At 41.6% G+C, this 19,689-nt stretch overlaps 1 protein-coding gene across 2 annotated transcripts in view; it reads left to right on the top strand.

Moving 5' to 3' along the window:
- The first annotated feature begins 1,352 nt into the window (after positions 1–1,352).
- LOC106590342 (band 4.1-like protein 3) overlaps positions 1,353–19,689 on the top strand; it is an 83,418-nt gene continuing 65,081 nt past the window's right edge. Inside the window, exon 1 of one of the 2 annotated variants that reach the window (XM_014181257.3) lies at positions 1,353–1,533. The gene's annotated coding sequence lies outside the window, so the exon portion shown is untranslated. Of the gene's footprint in view, positions 1,534–1,560; positions 2,476–19,689 lie in introns of those variants that run through there. The other variant, XM_014181245.3, reaches the window with a different exon arrangement.

The raw sequence follows: 19,689 nt of genomic DNA, 5'->3' as shown, positions 1-19,689 counted from the left end.
GGTTAAATAAAGGTGAAATAAAATAAATTAATAAAAGTTCCCTTGCTACAATTTAGCTTTTGCAACGAGACCATTAAATATATTTAAGACAATGGTAGAAGAGAGTGTAGTTCTGTTCAGTTTGGATTTCAGTTTATCGCTAACCTTATCACAGGGACTTTGAAGCACTAACTTACATCATCTGCATGCTGATTCCATCTTTGACAACGCCACATAAATGGAATAGGTACTAGCTAGCTTAATAGTTCATATTTGCGCGCTAGCTCTGCATATTCAGCTAGTGTGTGTGCGCGATTGACTGGATTAACCTCACGTCAGTTACGTGCATTGAGTGCCTTTCAGACAGTAGATACGACCTCTCTGTTACCTAGCAAACTAAGGAACTGGCAGTGGATCAAACCATTGTGAGGCAAAGGGTGGGGGGGTTGCAATCTTTTGAAACTTAAAAACGCGCTATTAAGTGTCTATAATCAGCACAATTGCTTTCATTGCGTATTATTAATATTATTTAAATTACATAGTTATGTTTCAGTGATATATTGGGGGGGACAAATCATATTTTTACCAGGATGGGGGGGTCGTGTCCCCCCCAACCCCCCCGGGATTTCCGCCCCTGGACCACACACACTAGCTGAATCTACCTTCTGTTACAATACTACAGCCATTTACATGTCATAACTCCCTGTGGATATGCCCTAATAAAATAGTGCACACACCAACGCTCCAGATCAAGTTAGATGGCTATACTGTAGTTATCCATAATATAAATAATTACTTTCCAGAGATTATATCTCTGTGTGTGGGAGAGGGTGGGAGGCATTTATTCCAGGTGACAGGTTTACATTCAGTAATTCATAAGACAGTTGGAACACACCCTTCATAAGGACCGGGTAAAGATACGTGTGGTCTGAGGTCTATTAGGAACATGTAGCCTACTGACGTGTCGCTGTGACATTCTTTGTAACTCGTATTACACTTTAAAGGGAATACTTGTCATACCCAAAGCCAGTTGGCCTGTTAATAATACCCTAAAATTATATTGATCAACTCCAGCATTTTGCCTCTGAATTTCCTTCAAAATCAGTAGTTATTCAGTAGTGCACGCACCTCCATTTCAATAGCTATAACAGATACTACTCTTCCTGCCGTTGCATTAGTCAGCAGGAGTGACATTTGTCTGAATACAGTAGTCCAGAGGGACAGTAACTGCTTTTATCTCGCTCAATAAAGCCACTGGAATTGAGCTCCAACAGCCAGCCCACATCTGTTTAACTGACAGTAACCTTGGCCTATGAGGATTGACCTAAAGCGTTTCCTTAATTGCGCAATAGGGGGCGTGAATGTGTGGAACGCTTGGTTCTATTGTGGAGAGCGAGAGGACTGTTTTGCAGGTGAGGCACTCTCTGCTGAACTGCATTTAGGCTACGGCAACCCGCCAACTAGACATTTCAGAAATAACGGTGTTTGTCTGAGCGGATTGTATCAGTTGGCTATGAGCACAACAATACCTACAAAAATACCTACAGGAATCAGGTAAACACGTTTTCAAGTTAAGTACCCTATATAGTTCATTCGGGACGGACTTTAGCGCGTTAATGTTAATGAGAGTAGCCTAATATCTGTTCGTATTGTTTTTGGGTCAGTGAGTAATGTTAGTGTGTTTACTGTGAAGCTCTATCGATGGGTGTTTTGAAACTTTACTGTGTTTCCATTAGAAGTTGTCTAAACATTTTTGAGCGAACTCTATTGCCTTATGCGTATTTCATTATTTGCGAAAATGACTTGTTTTTACAACAATATCCCACCTCCGTGCGAGGGAAATATTCCATATATTCCCTTGAATTATGACCATTTCTCCTTTTAGGCTACTGTATTTTACTGTATCAGGTCTCCATGCTTTCAACAGTTGTTGATACTAAGTATCCTGTGCGTAAAGCTTTGTGGATAGACATATGGCTACTGTATTCTACATCTGCAATTTATTCTCCAGTCGCTGTAGGCTACTCTCTGTAGAATGGTTTCATTTTGAAACAGCGAATAATTATTTTCCTGCATACTGTAATAGTGGATATATTAATATCTGCAACAGTACGCCGGTCTTTGGCAGTAGGCTGTAGGTAAAATATTTGATTTCAGTCTCTGCAGTCAAGAACGTTGATGTGCGGTGATTGTCGTGTACAGATGGCTGGCTTCACTGCAGGCGGGTGCCACTGTCAAAAACCTTGGCGCCTGTTCTGATTGCAGTTCGGAATGAACACTGCTGTAGGCCTACAAATATTGATGCAGCCTACATGATTACTGTTTTACAAAAGTTATACTGGTGTAGCCTATTTGATCTCAAGGTTATGCTGGTTATGTTTTGCACTTTGAGTGTTGGACATCTTATCTTTTATTACATTTTTCCCCCCACGTCACTCTGGATCAACTTGAATGCAATTCTGGATGGAACCTGGATGTGCTGTATGAATTATCATGGTGAGTACAAATACATACTTCCTACATTTCCACACAAAAGGAATTTAACCAGTTGGAGGGGTCTGCCCTTGTCACCTATCAACAAATGGTGGGACATTTAAGTCTACTGTAGGTTACAACTGTTACGCTTCTTTGCGATTGCCAAATGCCTTGGAGGCTATAAATGCCTAGCCTAGCCTACCCCAGCAAATGGCATTGCGTGTATGACCCAGAGAGAGTTGAATTCGGGTGAATTGACTACAGCCAGGATGCCGAAGTGCCTCCCTTCCTTTGGCTCTGGCAAGGAAGTGAATAAACTCAAGAAACACAGTTCAGAAAGGTTATTTTCAGGACAGCCTGTTCTGTTTGGGGTTTAACCTACCGGTATTTGTCTCGTATTTAATCTTCCGAACCCCCCAAAGCTGTGGATTAACCACAGCAAATGTCATTCAGCACAGCACTAGAAACACTAAGCTATTAAAATACTACAGAAATGTCTGTCAGTCTTCGGTCTGGCGTGCTGTTATTGTCATTTTTGTGCAGCTGATACTTCCTATTTATATCGTTGGGCTTCTTCTGTCCATTCCCTAGGGGAAAAGTTCAGTTACTGCCAGGCAGATGTGCCTCTGGTTCTCTCCTCTCTCTCTGTCTTTCTCATTCTCTCTATTCAATTCAATTTAAGGGCTTTTAGGCATGGGAAACATATGTTTACATTGCCAAAGCAGGTGAAATAGATAGTAAACAAAAGTGAAATAATCAAAAAACATTTTTACAGTAAACATTACACTCACAAAAGTTCCAGAAGAATAAAGAAATGTCAAATGTCGTATTATGTGCAAATAGTTCAAGTACAAAAGGGAAAATAAATAAACATAAATATGGGTTGTATTTACAATGGTGTTTGTTCTTCACTGGTTGCCCTTGTGGCAACAGGTCACAAATCGTGCTGCTGTGATGGTACACTGTGGTATTTCACCCAATAGATATGGGAGTTTATCAAAATTGGGTTTGCTTTCAAATTCTTTGTAGATCTGCGTAATTTTGGGGAAATATTTGTCTCTAATATGGTCATACATTTTGCAGGAGGTTAGGAAGTGCAGATCAGTTTACACCTCATTTTGTGGGCAGTGTGCACATAGCCTGTCTTCTCTTGAGTGCCAGGTCTGCCTACAGCAGCCTTTCTCAATAGCAAGGCAATGCTCACTGAGTCTGTCAGGTATTCTGCCACTGTGTACTCTCTGTTTAGGGCCAAATAGTGTTATAGTTTTCTCTGGTTCTCCTCTCTCTCTCTCTCGCTCTGTCTCGTTCTCTCAGGGAAGTATTTTCCTGCAATACGATACAACAAAAGCAAAAATAATCCTTATTGATCTGCAGGTATAACTCAGACTCAGCCTCCTTTCTCAGCAGCAGTCATAAAGTGCTCCATTACCAGAATGACTCATGCCTACTGAACAGACATTTTTCATGTAGCCAAACTTATGGGATGATTATGAATGCTTAAGTGCTATGAAAGTCAAAGTATCAACTCAGCATGGTAAATATTTGATTGTAATACCCTGGCTATGCCTGCTCCACTGTTGCTGCCCCCTGCCTTGTAGTTTGGGAGAAAACAACCACTGTTTCAGGTAGAGGTCGACCGATTATGATTTTTCAACACCGATACCGATTATTAGGGGGCCCAAAAAAGCCGATGCCGATTAATCGGCCGTTTTTTTGTTTTGTTATTTATTTGTAATAATGACAATTACAACAATACTGCATGAACACTTATTTTAACTTAATATAATACATAAATACTATCAATTTAGCCTCAAATAAATAATGAAACATGTTCAATTTGGTTTAAATAATGCAAAAACAAAGTGTTGGAGAAGAAAGTAAAAGTGCAATATGTGCCATGTAAAAAAGGTAACGTTTAAGTTCCTTGCTCAGAACATGAGAACATATGAAAGCTGGTGGTTCCTTTTAACATAAATCTTCAATATTCCCAGGTAAGAAGTTTTCGGTTGTAGTTATTATAGGAATTATAGGACTATTTCTCTCTATACGATTTGTATTTCATATACCTTTGACTATTGGATATTCTTATAGGCACATTAGTATTGCCAGTGTAACAGTATAGCTTCCGTCCCTCTCCTCGCTCCAACCTGGGCTCGAACCAGGAACACATCGACAACAGCCACCCTTGAAGCAGCGTTACCCATGTAGAGCAAGGGGAAGAACCACTCCCAAGTCTCAGAGTGAGTGACGTTTGAAACGCTATTAGCGCGCACCCGCTAACTAGCTAGCCATTTCACCTGGGTTACACCAGCCTAATCTCGGGGGTTGATAGGCTTGAAGTCATAAACAGCGCAATGCTTGAAGAATTGCGAAGAGCTGCTGGCAAAACGCACGAAGGTGCTGTTTGAATGAATGCTTACGAGCCTGCTGCTGCCTACCATCGCTCAGTCAGACTGCTCGATCAAATATCAAATCATAGACTTAATTATAACATAATAACACACAGAAATACGAGTCTTTGGTCATCAATATGGTCGAATCCGGAAACTATCATCTCGAAAACAAAACGTTTTTCCTTTCAGTGAAATACGGAACCGTTCCGTATTTTATCTAACGGGTGGCATCCCTAAGTCTAAATATTCCTGTTACATTGCACAACCTTCAATGTTATGTCATAATTATGTACAATTCTGGAAAATTAATTACGGCCTTTCTTAGGAATAAATGGACTTCACACAGTTCGCAATGAGCCAGGCGGCCCAATCTGCTGTATATACCCTGACTGCTTGCACGGAACGCAAGAGAAGTGACACAAATTCATGTTAGCAGGCAATATTAGCTAAATATGCAGGTTTAAAAAATATATACTTGTGTATTGATTTTAAAGAAAGGCATTGATGTTTATGGTTAGGTACATTGGTGCAACGACAGTGCTTTTTCGCAAATGCGCTTGTTAAATCATCACCCATTTGTCGAAGTAGGCTGTGATTCGATGAGAAATTAACAGGCACCGCATCGATTATATGCAACGCAGGACACGTTAGATAAACTAGTAATATCATCAACCATGTGTAGTTAACTAGTGATTATGTTAAGATTGATAGTTTTTCATAAGATAAGTTTAATGCTAGCTAGCAACTTACCTTGGCTTCTTGCTGCCCTCGCGTAACAGGTAGTCAGCCTGCCATGCAGGCTCCTCGTGGAGTGCAATGTAAGGCAGGTGGTTAGAGCGTTGGACTAATAATCGGAAGGTTGCAAAAACGAATCTGCGGCTGCAGGAAGAATTAAGTCCTCCACAATAGTATGGGGCTTGCCTGTCCTAGCCACTCGGTAGCTCACCATATAAGACGCTTCTAGCCCCTTCTTATTAATGGTATCTGTTGCTTTTATACATGTCTTACTACTCAAAAGTCGTCTTAATTCTCGCTCAAAAAACTCCTGTGACTTATTTTTCAAATTGGCATGTTTTGTTTCTAAATGTCTGCGTAAGAGTGAAGGTTTTATTGAGTTGTGAGATAGTACTTTTGCACATATAACACACTGTCACTGAGGAAAGGCACTACTCCCAATATAAGTGAACCCCAAATCAATGTAGTTCTCATCATATTTGCGCCTCTTCGATGGTCCAACGTCCCTGTCTGTTGTTCGGTGCTTTCCTGGGTAAGGGCAGTAGCTCTTCGGCTGCATCAGATTCACAACTGTCAGTGTCCATGCTAGCTGGGCTAACAACAAATGTAGAATTACTGATGCTAGCATTGGATGTGTTCATGGAAGCAGAACAACTTGTGTCGTCGACAGGTGCAGGTGTAGTACTGCTGGTAGTAGCAGTACTATCAGTAGAGCTGGTATGTGTCTCTATGGACGCGGGCCTTACTTTTTTTTTAACCATTTATCAATTTTCGTGCAAACAGAATGAGCAGCAGCTACATTTGGCTACATACAGACTGTTAGTGAAATTCCCGCGAGAAAGTAACGGTTAATGTGATTGGATGTTCATTATTTGACTAGGCTTCCTGTATTTGACATTGTGCTGTTATTTCGCTGAATATTAGATTTTTGGCAGTGAAACGAGTTTACTCATGCGAGATAAAAACCTCACCCAAATGTATAGCCCCGTTGGAAAATATAAATGGACTGTTTGAAAATGTGGAGGAAAAAATGAATATATATATATAAATAAAATAAATTGGCCCAGCATCGTCCAGGTTAGGGGTGGCCGGGGTAGGCCAAAAAAGCTTGACTGTCTTAGCTTTAACACAAACGCGCACATGCAGGCACAAATGCTACACACAGACACTAACACTCAAAACTATGCCAGTCTACACCAGCAGTACCCGGGGAGCAGGCCTCCACATCTTGTTTGATATTTTTCCATTGATACTCTCACTGTAATTACAAATCTGCTACATCTCACACTGGCTAAGATCAAAAGTTGATTCCATACACAATACACTGGTCTACTCAATGATTCAACACTTTGTTCATTTGTTTTACCTTTAACCAATTGCTTGTGCCTATGTTAAACTAAAGGTCGACTTATTGAAGCATCCCTCACCCTGGACTATGTTGTATTGATGAGGGGCTTTAAATGTGATGAATGAAACTGCAATGGATAGAGGCCCGTATTCACAAAGCGTCTCAGAGTAAGAGTGCTGATTTAGGATCAGTTTAGCCTTTTAGAACATATTGAATAAGATTACATGGGCAGGGGGGACCTGATCCTAGATCAGCACTCCTACTGTGAGACACTGGGAATACAGGCCCAGTTGTATGTCAGTTGCATTGTAAATCAGGCTCAGAAAACAGATGTAGCCTACCCAGTGCCCACTGTGTGCAAACAGGTGGATTCAATGTTGTTTTCACATAGTTATTTTAATCGTGTTACATTGTTATTACAGTGTTTTTACAGTTCTACCAACATGGAAAACAAATCAGTTATCAACAGAATTTTTTTGCCTTTTGTACCCAATTTAAAACCAAAGTGCTATAGCTGGCCTCAATATTTGAACTCGTTCAGTTGTTTGTTGACCAGTCTTATCAAATCTCTATCAAAAGTGAACATTGAACTGACTACCGTGCTCAGTGGGTAGGTCTCAGTTAACTCAGTGCTGCTAGGTCCTTATCATACACTGTGTGATGAGTGTTGCGCGTTGACTGTAACAGAAATAATGGTCATCGATGATTTGTTTGTTCATTGACCGTTGTCTGAAATCTTTGGCCTCAAAAGCACTTCTCTTTTACTGCTGTAATGGGCCATAAACAAAAGCTAATCTCCTGAGTCAATATTCTTCCTTCCTCTATCTCCGGCCTTTTATATCAGGGTTTGAAAGATCATTGTTCCAAGTCATGCGGTCGCAATGATAATCACTTTGACAGGGTATGACTAAGTAGCTTATCTTTTGCTTGATATTTTCTTATCAAATCCTAGTTTTGGATGATTTGTCAAGTCTTCCCTTGAGTGCATTTACAGTGGATTTTTAATACCACGGCCAAAGGTTTCACTAATAGCCGGGAGTGCTGTGTAAAACAGGAAGTGAGCATGGGTAACAGAAAAGTACGAGGCAGCACTAATGACATAACCTAACATAACAATGTACCACTCTCTGTGGAATGATGCCTGTTATGTATTTAGTGGTGAGTGGGTAAACCATTGTATCCTTAGCTTGGGACTTTTAAATGTATCTATACACTCAGATGTCTTCCAAAAAGCTTTTCAGTGTCTATACAGCTGCATCAACAGCTTACATAATGAATGCAAATGGGTATTAGATGGCTGTTCATGAAAAAAACACGCTTTTCTCCTGCCTTTTATGAGTGCTAGGTCTGTGGAGTCAAAAACTTGATTTCCCTGTGTTTTATATATGTTTCCACACTATGAGGTTGGAATAATACTGTGAAATTGTGAAAATGATGATAATGCATTTTTAGTGTATGAGCTGTTTGAAAAGACTGTCTGAAGTTTCAGCCTGTTTTGGTGGGATGGAGTTTTGGCCAGCCTGGTGACATCACTCCCAGACAGTCCGAGCAAAATTCTTTCTTGAGAAATTGCTCTTTGCTAAGAAGCTATTGTTGTTTATTTTTGACCACTTTGACCACTTAACTAAGATGATAGGGTTGCCTACTATGTCGAAACACCCGAGTTGAGGCATTTTGAGTGTCCGCTGTAGGTTCGACTCCGCCTCAGTGCTGCTCATTTGGCTAGCTGTGCTGTGATGGCTTTCTCTCAGCAAAGTGTGCCCATTCTTCACGTTGAGTCCACTGTAAAAGTCTGATTGAGGTTTCAGACATCATTAAAGATGATCTTCCTAAAAGTCTGTGTTGAGAGACTGCCAGAGCTAGAGCCCACTTGCTCAGCAAAGCAATTATAGTCTCTGTCATATTAGATACTGTGCAGGGGAATGGCTGAAAAACAGCCCAATAGACGAGGAATGAAGTCTGGAGCTTTGAAAACGTGTGTGTGTGTGTGTGTGTGTGTGTGTGTGTGTGTGTGTGTGTGTGTGTGTGTGTGTGTGTGTGTGTGTGTGTGTGTGTGTGTGTGTGTGTGTGTGTGTGTGTGTGTGTGTGTGTGTGTGTGTGTGTGTGTGTGTGTGTGTGTGTGTGTGTGTGTGTGTGTGGGTGTGTGTTCCCACAGCAGATCTGTCAGGTTTGGCTGCATGCCCGCGGTGAAGGAGGGAACTTGCAAACCAAAACAGCAGACAAACTCTAAGAACAGAATTATCATCCTCTCTCACAAACATGTACAGTGTGTACTAGGTTAGTCAGTTGAGTAGTATACTGAGTTATATACTGAGCAATAGCAATGCAGCACAGCTTTGGATGTAGCAAGCCCAGATCTAGGCTTTATTAGCTACTGTAGATCATGTTGTCTATCAGTATACTGTGGATGAGTACCCCTCTTTTCATGCTGTTCTTATCTGAGGCATGCCTAACTGAATGTGTGTGCATGTTGTATTGGCCCAGTTCCAGAAACAGAACATCTAGTATAGAAGTCTGTCTCTTGAGCAGGCTTATTTCACAGTCACCACCCTCCATACAGGATTGTAGGATTCCATGCAATTGTCTGTCTAGCTTTCAGCGTGCAGATGCATTCTATAGGGCAGGCACAATTACCGTATAACCATGTATCTGACGGTTATGGATGAAGACCGTCGTGAAAATAAAATAACCGTCATAACCTTTTAACCTTTTTTGTTATTTATTTTTACAAACAGCTGACTGAAGAGGGGGCGGTCAGGAATTTGTGTCAGTTTCTGCGGTAACATGGTCTCTTAAAAACGTGACGAAGCGTTGTTGCTCCTTGCTGAAACAAACCGGGTGTTGTAGCAAAGGAGCACACAGAGAAAGGTGCCAGAGAGGTGCAGCAGCAGAACACAGAGAAAGGTGCCAGAGAGGTGCAGCAGCAGAACACAGAGAAAGGTGCCAGCGAGGTGCAGCAGCAGAACACAGAGAAAGGTGCCAGAGAGGTGCAGCAGCAGAACACAGAGAAAGGTGCCAGAGAGGTGCAGCAGCAGAACACAGAGAAAGGTGCCAGAGAGGTGCAGCAGCAGAACACAGAGAAAGGTGCCAGCGAGGTGCAGCAGCAGAACACAGAGAAAGGTGCCAGAGAGGTGCAGCAGCAGAACACAGAGAAAGGTGCCAGAGAGGTGCAGCAGCAGAACACAGAGAAAGGTGCCAGCGAGGTGCTGCAGCAGAACACAGAGAAAGGTGCCAGAGAGGTGCAGCAGCAGAACACAGAGAAAGGTGCCAGCGAGGTGCAGCAGCAGAACACAGAGAAAGGTGCCAGAGAGGTGCAGCAGCAGAACACAGAGAAAGGTGCCAGCGAGGTGCTGCAGCAGAACACAGAGAAAGGTGCCAGAGAGGTGCAGCAGCAGAACACAGAGAAAGGTGCCAGAGAGGTGCAGCAGCAGAACACAGAGAAAGGTGCCAGAGAGGTGCTGCAGCAGAACACAGAGAAAGGTGCCAGAGAGGTGCAGCAGCAGAACACAGAGAAAGGTGCCAGCGAGGTGCAGCAGCAGAACACAGAGAAAGGTGCCAGAGAGGTGCAGCAGCAGAACACAGAGAAAGGTGCCAGAGAGGTGCTGCAGCAGAACACAGAAATATAATCTATGGCAGCACATGTAGTCAGGAGTGGAGGAGAGGAAATTATTCTAATTTTTTGGTCTGTTATTCACACCATTATTACGGAGACCACGGTCATTTGGCTGGCCAATTACCGTCATCCAAAATTCCATTACCGTCACAGCCCTAGCATTCTAGTCCATCTTAAAATGCCGCAGTTAAGACCTTTTTTAATTACGGATCCCGCATGGCTGCACATAGAGGCAAGGTTTTTGCTATTGCCTCACAAGAAAAACAGCCACTACTTTCTACTCTGTGTGAGATATTCTATTGCAGTAATTGTCCCTGGTGCCTTCTTCAGCTCGTAGACATACCTTGTGATTCATCCCCCCTGCTGAGTGAATGCCCTCTGTAGATGCGTCAGTGATGGATTCTGGAAGGGCTTCGCTGAATAGATTTGGGTGTTTTTTCGTAACTTTTTTTTAGCTTTCCCTTTTTAGAATGTTATTAGCATGGATCTGACGAACATTATATAGCTTAAAACCTGTCACAGGCAAAGAAAATGTTTGTGTGTGTGTGTGTGTGTGTGTGTGTGTGTGTGTGTGTGTGTGTGTGTGTGTGTGTGTGTGTGTGTGTGTGTGTGTGTGTGTGTGTGTGTGTGTGTTTGTGTGCACACTAGAGCTGGGCGATATGGGCAAAAATCCATATCATGATAAACTGACTGAATTATCACGATAATGATACATTTAACAATATCTTTGTATAACATTAATGTGCACCACAGTTATTTTTACATTCCCCTTAAAACTACTACTATTGGCCTCCCGAGTGGCACCGCGGTCTAAGGCACTGCATCACAGTGCTAGAGGTGTCACTACAGATCCTGGTTCGATCCTGGGCTGTGTCGCAGCCGGACGCGAACGGGAGACCCATGAGGCGGCGCACAATTGACCCAGCATCGTCCGGGTTAGGGGATGGTTTGTCCGGCTGGGATGTCCTTGTCCCATCATGCTCTAGTGACTCCTGGTGGCGGCCGGGTGCATCCACACTGAATTTGGTCGCCAGCTGTACAATGTTTCCTACGACACATTGGTGTGACTGGCTTCTGGGTTAAGAGAGCAGTGTGTCGAGAAGCAGCGCAGCTTGGCGGGGTCGTGTTTCGGAGGAGTCATGGCTCTCGACCTTTGCCTCTCCCGAGTCCATACGGGAGTTGCAGCGATGGGACAAGACTGTAACTACCAATTAGATATCACGAAATTGGTGAGAAAAAAGAGTAAGTACAAATACAAATAATAATACTGCTACTACTTTGAATGTTGTAGCTTTCAATTGTCCAATTAACAGTCACACATTAGCAATTTCAAACTTCACATATCTCTAGTAAAGGCTACTTATCGTGGTGAATGATATCTGGTAAATGTCCACGAAACCTTCGGTTTAACCTACCAGCTCAAGTGCATGCTTGCATGTTTCTGTGTGAATGTACCTGTGAGTTTGTGTATGTGTGCACATACATGCATGTGTGTGACTTCACAAGTGTGTGTGCGTGTGTGCGTGCGTGCGTGCGTGCACCAGACCTGGGTTCAAATATTTATATATTTATTTGTATTACTTTCACTTACATTTCAAAGTATTTTCACATACAAATATTGAAATATGTGAATACTCCCAGGCATTTCAACTCAGTTCTGTTTGGTCATAGGATTATTGTTTGGTCCTGTAATGTATTTGGAAACACATATTTGAAAATAGTTTCAAATTGTTGGCTATTTATTGGAAATTATTTGAAAATACTTTCAAATAACTAATAGAAGTAGTTGATTCTGCACCTCATTTTTTGAAAATACTCAAATACGCAGAAGTATTTCAATTACAAATACTTAAATACACATGTATTTGAAGCCAGCTCTGGTGTGCACTTGTCTATATGTGTTTGTATGACTAAGCTTGTGTGTGTACCAGTCGCTAGACTGTGACGCTTAGCTACTTCTCTCCTCCTCGTCATGGGCCATGTCTGCTCTGTGACTGACTCATCAGCAATATCTCCATATATACGCGCACACACACAAACACACACACGACCACCCCGCTATTTCCCGCTTAGATTACCGATTACCACACACCACATTAGCCAGTAGCTATCAGTTAGGGCATCTCTCTCTTTGTTGTATGGCTTTGCATGAATACACGTGTCTGCTTTGTGGCGGGCGGCTAGCCTGAGGCATCTGGACTCCCCCTGGTCGTGAATAATTGAGGATCTATTTAACCAGTGTGGGGCGGACTCAGGTGCGAGGGCAGATAAAGCACCTACTGCTCCAGTCTATATCTGTTTCCTAGGGTGCATCTCAATAGTGTGAAGTGACGTCCTCCATCCTCCCCTTGTCTCCTTTCCTCCATATACAGTGACATTCAAGAACTAGACAGGTGAAAGTAAATCGGTGTGCATCCTCCATATTGATTTGACTTAGCCTGTGTTTTCAGTAAAGATGAAGGAGAGGAGACAAGGAGAAGAAGCCTCACTGCAGTGGTGCTTTATCACCTAACCATGGCTTATAACATGGTAATGACATGTAAATATCCATGTACAGTCAGTTTAATTACAGTGTAGATATCTGTGAGCTTTGCATTTCTAATGGTAGGTGAAGTCCAATAGGCTTCAGGGACTGCAGTGTAGCGGAACATGCATGTCACTTAATGGTGGTGTGATGGTTGTATGGAGCCCAGTCTTGTGAAGGCAGGAGAAAGGGTATCTGAGGAGACATACCAGTTCAGCTGCTGGGCCCATACAAAGGATGGACGGGGAAAGCAGGCCAGTCATTGGGACTGGCTTCTGTCTCTCCGCCTGTCTGCCATGTTGTTTTATAGCTTGTTGCTTTCCCTTCTCACCGTCTAGCGAATAAATCTGTCCCTCAGATATTACACTTTCTCCCTTGTTCTATATTTTTTTAATAGTTGTGATTTCAATGACTTAGAGCGTGGTGATGGCAACGCCAGGGCTGTGGGTTTGATTCCCACATGGGCCACACGTAGTTAATGTATCACTGTTTTTGTCAACAGTTTGTAGTCAACAAAATTGATCCTAACCCTCCTGGTTTATCAGATATATCTTGGTGTCACTGATGTAATAATGTGTTTTTCATTTCATTCTTGCGTCCATCCTTGACAAAAGAGGCACAGTAATGTGCAACAGCAATGTAGGTGACTGTGTTAATTTGAAATCGAACTCTAAGCCGTTGGCGGCGAGGGATTGGGGGTTTACTACAGATTAGCTGTAATCCATTGGCTAAATCACAGTTTTGGACAATGTGTGGCGGATTGGTCATAGGCTGGACTGATCCTGCAGGGTGTGAAGCAACAGCATAATCATTAAGAGCAGCCGGGAGGTGTTGAATGTTGATTGAATGTTGTTAAATGTTGATGACAGTGAGATAGTGCATCTAAGCTTGGACCATGCTAACACATCAGATGGTCTGTGTACAGAGGGCTTATTTTTGTATAGGCTAAGTGATGATGTAGGCTTGTAGCTAATAGGTTGACCCAGGAGAGTGGCCCACCAAGCCTTGGGCACCCCTACAGCACCATCACTTAAGCAATAATACATGAGAGGGCCATGTGTTATGACATTTTTATCATGGCTGTGACGTGGTCATAGCCACGAGGCGAAGCCGAGTCGACCACAACAGCCATGATAGAAATGTCATAACACATGGACTCTTAATATATTTTTGGTTTTATACAATGGGTTACCAGCATTAAAAAGCAATATTCTTTCCCAAACTATAACATTTTCAACAAAACTTGATGCTACATTCACTAACACTGATTGTCAAGTGCAATTTTAGGTGTTCTCTAGTCGTTAGTTTTATTTGTGTTGCCTGCCATGTAAATCAAAACTACTCAAGTGCTGGTTGATAGTTCCAGAACTTTGCAGGTTGCTAGGGCAAACAAAAATGGTTGCTATGGAGGCTCTTCCCCCTTGGTAGCTAGCCAACTACACAGCTAACACAATCATTTCAGACTGAAAGGCAGCAAACTAGCTGCATTTCATTTAGTTTTACCTGTTTTTCCATCGATTTTTTGTTGTTGTTGGTATATATCCATTAATATTATGCCGATTCATTTTGACTGGAGAAACGCTGCCTGTCTGTCTCGTCCCGACTCCCGACACATTCATTATTATGGGACACAGTGGAGATCGAATTTCAATATTGCAACAAAAACGTCAGACATAATTTCTAATTGCTTTTCATAGTGGATATCAAGTTTATAAATTGCATGGCTGGGCAGTGGATCTGTAAAAGTAGTAGTGCGTTGCTAGGTAACGACATAAACAATGGCAATTTTTATGAATGTACTGGCCATATGTATGTTGTCTAGTATATCATGGGCAGGATCTAACAATGGGAATTCCAAACCACCCATTGTATAAATTGCTTTAGATCTCTCTTACTACCTCTTCACATTAGAACATGGCTATGCAAATAACCTGCTGGCAGCAGATGGATATACAGGTCCGATCAGCAACACATCAATAACAGGACAGAGAATACTTACGAAACTAAACGAACCTAGTGTTGTGCGGATATATTCTCAGGAAACAGCCGTTATCATGTCTTCTCCGGCGCGCTGGTTAAGTTGCCTGTCAAAACAGCCAGTGATAATATGATTCAGGGCTCCCTTCATCTTCTCTCTTCCGTTGTTTCACTCACTCGTTTCACACACACACACACACACACACACACACACACACACACACACACACACACACACACACACACACACACACACACACACACACACACACACACACACACACACATCTGAAGTGTGATTGGCGATGTGATGGGTTTCTAAATATTTTACTGACTGGTGCGATACTGTCAGGCTAGAATGATTGTGATCTTCAGTAGAACATTGAAATCTTTTGGAGACTAAATATTTGACTTTGTCTCATTGGATAATAGGAGGAATAAACACTGTTTTTACAGAATTTAAGAGATTTGATGAGATTTGATGTAGTTTTGTATCCCTTTTTGGATCCTTACACTGTGTAATTAAGCATAGTTTAGCAATTCCATGATATGAAAGCTTAATTGCCCCAATAACTTTCTGTCAACATCACAGTGTAGCCTAATTTTACTCGTTCCCCTCCTTTTACCCTTTTGTAAACACTGTTAGAAGAGATTCACAAAGAGCTCGCCATTGTTGAAATATGAATTCATTATGAGACGCGCTGTTACATTGTCTTTGATTGCAAAATAATTAGGTCTTTGTGGAGTTCTTACTTATTCAATGGATATTTCTCTTGCTGTTGTGGGCCGACTGTGTTCAGCTGAGCATCGTTTCCATTTTGGATCTTGTGAAGACTTACCCTGGATTTGAAACAGAATTCTTGATTAGATGTTATTGGTGTAGAATGTGGTGCAGATCTCTGTTTTTACTGAAGATTGCCTCATATGTTTAGTTAAACATTGCTGTGTAGGCCTACAGTACCAAACCCATGTTACATATATCCCTTTCACACTAAGACGTTTTTACGGCAACTTTACCATACCGGCAAATGTTTTACGCCTTTTCCTTATATCTGAAAGGTATTGCCGGTATCAAAGCTGAAACTTTTCTTTCCGCCTAGCAACCTAGTAATCATTTAGGTCAACTTCTGCCTACGGCTTAGTATGAAACGTAACCGTAATGCTGAGGTGGCATTGGCAGGCACTACGCCGTTAAACTTGTGTATGGTTGCTAGGCAGCACCCGTTAACCATCCTCCTGCCAGTTCTAAACTTTGCTTGGCATGTCACTTGTCATGTAGCCCACCACTAAGCATGCACCGTTTTCTTAACCACAACTGGATGGATCCATAAAGAATTATTGTGGGAATAAATATCACTGAATGACAGAAACTTAATGCAATTGAAGGCATGTATCAAATTGTTGCTTACGAAAACCCCAAAGTCATCTAACCATTGTAATAAATTTGAAGCAATAGCCTACCCGCGTGTGGTCAACTAGATTATAATTTCAGCACCGTTTTGATTGGGACACCACCATCGCGCTACTTTGAGACAAGCGTGGGGACTCGTCTTGATAAATCAATGTCAGATTTGACTTTTCACTGAATCTCCATTTAGATATTGGTTAGGCTACAGTTAGTTGGGGAAATGTTAGCTAAGTTGAGGTGAGTGCTGCTCATGATCAACTTGTCCAGTTGGCTCATTTGTTAGAACATTTTGCCAGCATGTTATGTACCGTAAATTCCAGACTATAAACCGCAAATTTTTTCCCAGCTTTGAACCTCGCAGCTTAAACAATGACGCGGCTAATATATGGATTTTTCCCACTTTCAATTTTTTCTCTCCAAAAAAACACATTCTGTGACGTGCTCAGTTTTTTGGCAGCATGAAGCTTTCATTAGACCAATGAAATTGCCGAACGGGTTAAGGTCAAACAACTTTTTTGTTTACTGTTTAGATTAAATCGAGCGCTCTCAAACTTCCCATCATTCTGATTACGGTAGTCATTTTGTCACCCTCATCATGGCAAAGACACGGAGAAATGCATATGATGCAGCTTTCAAGTTGAAGGCGATTGATCTGGCTGTTGAAAAAGGAAATAGAGCTGCTGCACGGGAGCTTGGTCTTAATGAGTCGATGATAAGATGTTGGAAACAGCAGCATGAGGAATTGACTCAGTGCAAAAAGACAACTAAAGCTTACTGCTAATTTTACATTTTTTGTTACAAGCCGTGTTTCGTTAAAGCCTATTTATTTTTGTTACAAGCCGTGTTTCGTTAAAGCCTGTGTAAAGTTAATTTGTTTCAATGTACCGGTAGGCACCTGCGGCTTATAGACATGTGCGGCTTATTTATGTTCAAAATAATACTTTTTAAAAAATTCAGTGGGTGCGGCTTATATTCAGGTGCGCTTAATAGTCCGGAAATTACGGTAGATTAACAAGTGGATTATTTTGCTCTTCCCTCGCAGTCACTTAGTAGCCTAGGCCTCCTCCTGACCAAAAGCCTGAGACCACTGACTTGTCTCAGTGTGTCTTAACTTGTCTCAATCAATGTGATTTTGTTTCACTGAATCTCTGTCTGTATAGGCTATTAGGTTAATTGGTTTGTGGCTGGGCAAATAAGTGGAGGTGATCATCTATCAATGATCAGAAACATTTAGCATGTAATAATGTAGCCTAAATCAAGTGTAGGCCTATTATTTGGCTGGATCACGTATAGACATCTGCAAAAGCCCACATAGGTTGTGAAATATGAACACGAGACTCACATACTTTTGAAAATAGGATTGCTATTATTTTCCATCGGTATCATGATGAAGATACAGCGGTTTCAAGTTGTGTGGGAAAAATATTATTTGTATTTTATTCTGTTATTTTCCATTATATTCTTACTACAAAATATATGTGTGTTTGACTGTGATTGGGGTAGGTGTGTCTTGTCTGTTTAATGAACAGAATCATGAACTATTGACTTCATTTGGACATAACATAATTAAACAAAATATATTACATTTATTTTTGATGGTGTATATTCTCAATGGATTTATTAAAATTGACGCCCACCCACATCTTCACACCACTACTGCCACTCATCCCCAGCATGCCGCCATAAAAGGCATATGCAGGCAAGAAGGTGGTAAAAATGGGCCTGTTTATAAGGGGGTCATATAAACATTACCCCATTTTTTTTACAGGCAAAATCTGTAAATCCAATGTGAAAGCAGCAAGAGTAACAACTAGGCTTAAAAGGCCTAGTCTCTCCAAAATGAAGGGAAAATTGTACAGCATCACCCTCATTCATGACAACTCTACTATATTTGTTCTGAAAGACTTGCAGTTGAAACATGTCGTCATGGAAGCTTTTAATCTGAATAAAGAAATCTTGAAATATGCCTTGATTGCTGCTGTGCTGAATAGCCTCACAGGAGAAACAGTCACATTTTCCTTCCAGTTGTGGAGAGAAAACTACCTCCATGGATTAAGCACTTATGGCAGAAAAAAAAGGCTTATCCAGAGTAACACTAACACAACAAAGGGTTTTGCATGGTTGGCCTGAGCTCAGACTAAACACGTTTCAGAAGACAGTTTGTTGTCTGGCTTTGAAAACAATTAAAAAAGCAAATGCAATGTTCTTATCTCTGCCATAGCTGCTCCTCCTCCTTGCCTTTTAATTTTTACCTTTACCATCTTTGTTTTGACAGTTGGTTCTTGAAGCATACTTAAAGTCATTAAAATTCAGTTCCTGATTAAACAGTGATTGACTTGCCCCGCACGTCAGAAGCAGTCGAGTGTTTAATGAATCTCCGTCTATTTTTCATCCGATAATTAGGAGTCTGTGGTAATGAGTCATACCTCGGAGTTGACTGGCGTCTCATTGGTGGTCAGGGTCGTGTTCATTAGACTCTAAACGTAACAAAACAGACTGAAACATGGAGGGCCTACCTGGACTCGTACAATAACAAACTCTCATTTTAGTTTTCCGTTGCAAAATGTTTTAAAACATTTTGCGTTAGTGTGCCGAATGGACACCACCATGGTTGTCGTTGTGTATCTGTGAAGCTCCAGCTCCTCAGTGTCCTTGCCCAGGCGCTCACCCGGCGATGACACTTAACAAACAACAATATCCTTGAGAGTCTGCAGGCGTGGAGCTGAAGCCTCTGGGACTAAGGCTTCCCATCAGCATGCAGAGAGCATTACTGCTTTAATATGAAGGGGCCATATGGAGCGCAGAGGTACTGCATAGTGGTGAAATAACTTTTCGCTTGTAAGGGTAATTTTGTTTTATAGAGCCACGTGTTAAACAGTACTGATAGGGTTGAGAAATTCTATTCATCAGAATGTAAGACATTCACTTTTTTTGTTGTAATCCATTCACAATGTAGTTGCTTCCCAAGTGTTTTTATAGTTGAATTCTTTGACCTGATGATGATAGCATGCATCAAATAAAAATGTGATTTAAAAGAGTACGGCAACAGGGTGTTACAGGGTGCAATTCCACAAGCCGCCATATACTCTCTGCTGTGGAATAGTTCCATGTGAATAGCATTATGAGTATCATTACACATAGCAAGACATGAACCTAAAACTGCTAGAATTTGCTCTTGAGTGCTACTTAATGTCGTTAGTCCCACTTGCAGGATGCTGGCTCACCGTTCGAAAAACA

Source organism: Salmo salar, chromosome 29 (assembly GCF_965601325.2).
Source record: "Salmo salar chromosome 29, fSalSal1, whole genome shotgun sequence".
Lineage (NCBI taxonomy): Eukaryota > Metazoa > Chordata > Actinopteri > Salmoniformes > Salmonidae > Salmo > Salmo salar.
Note: the sequence above shows the minus strand (reverse complement) of the source record. Positions and strands in the feature narration are given on the sequence as shown.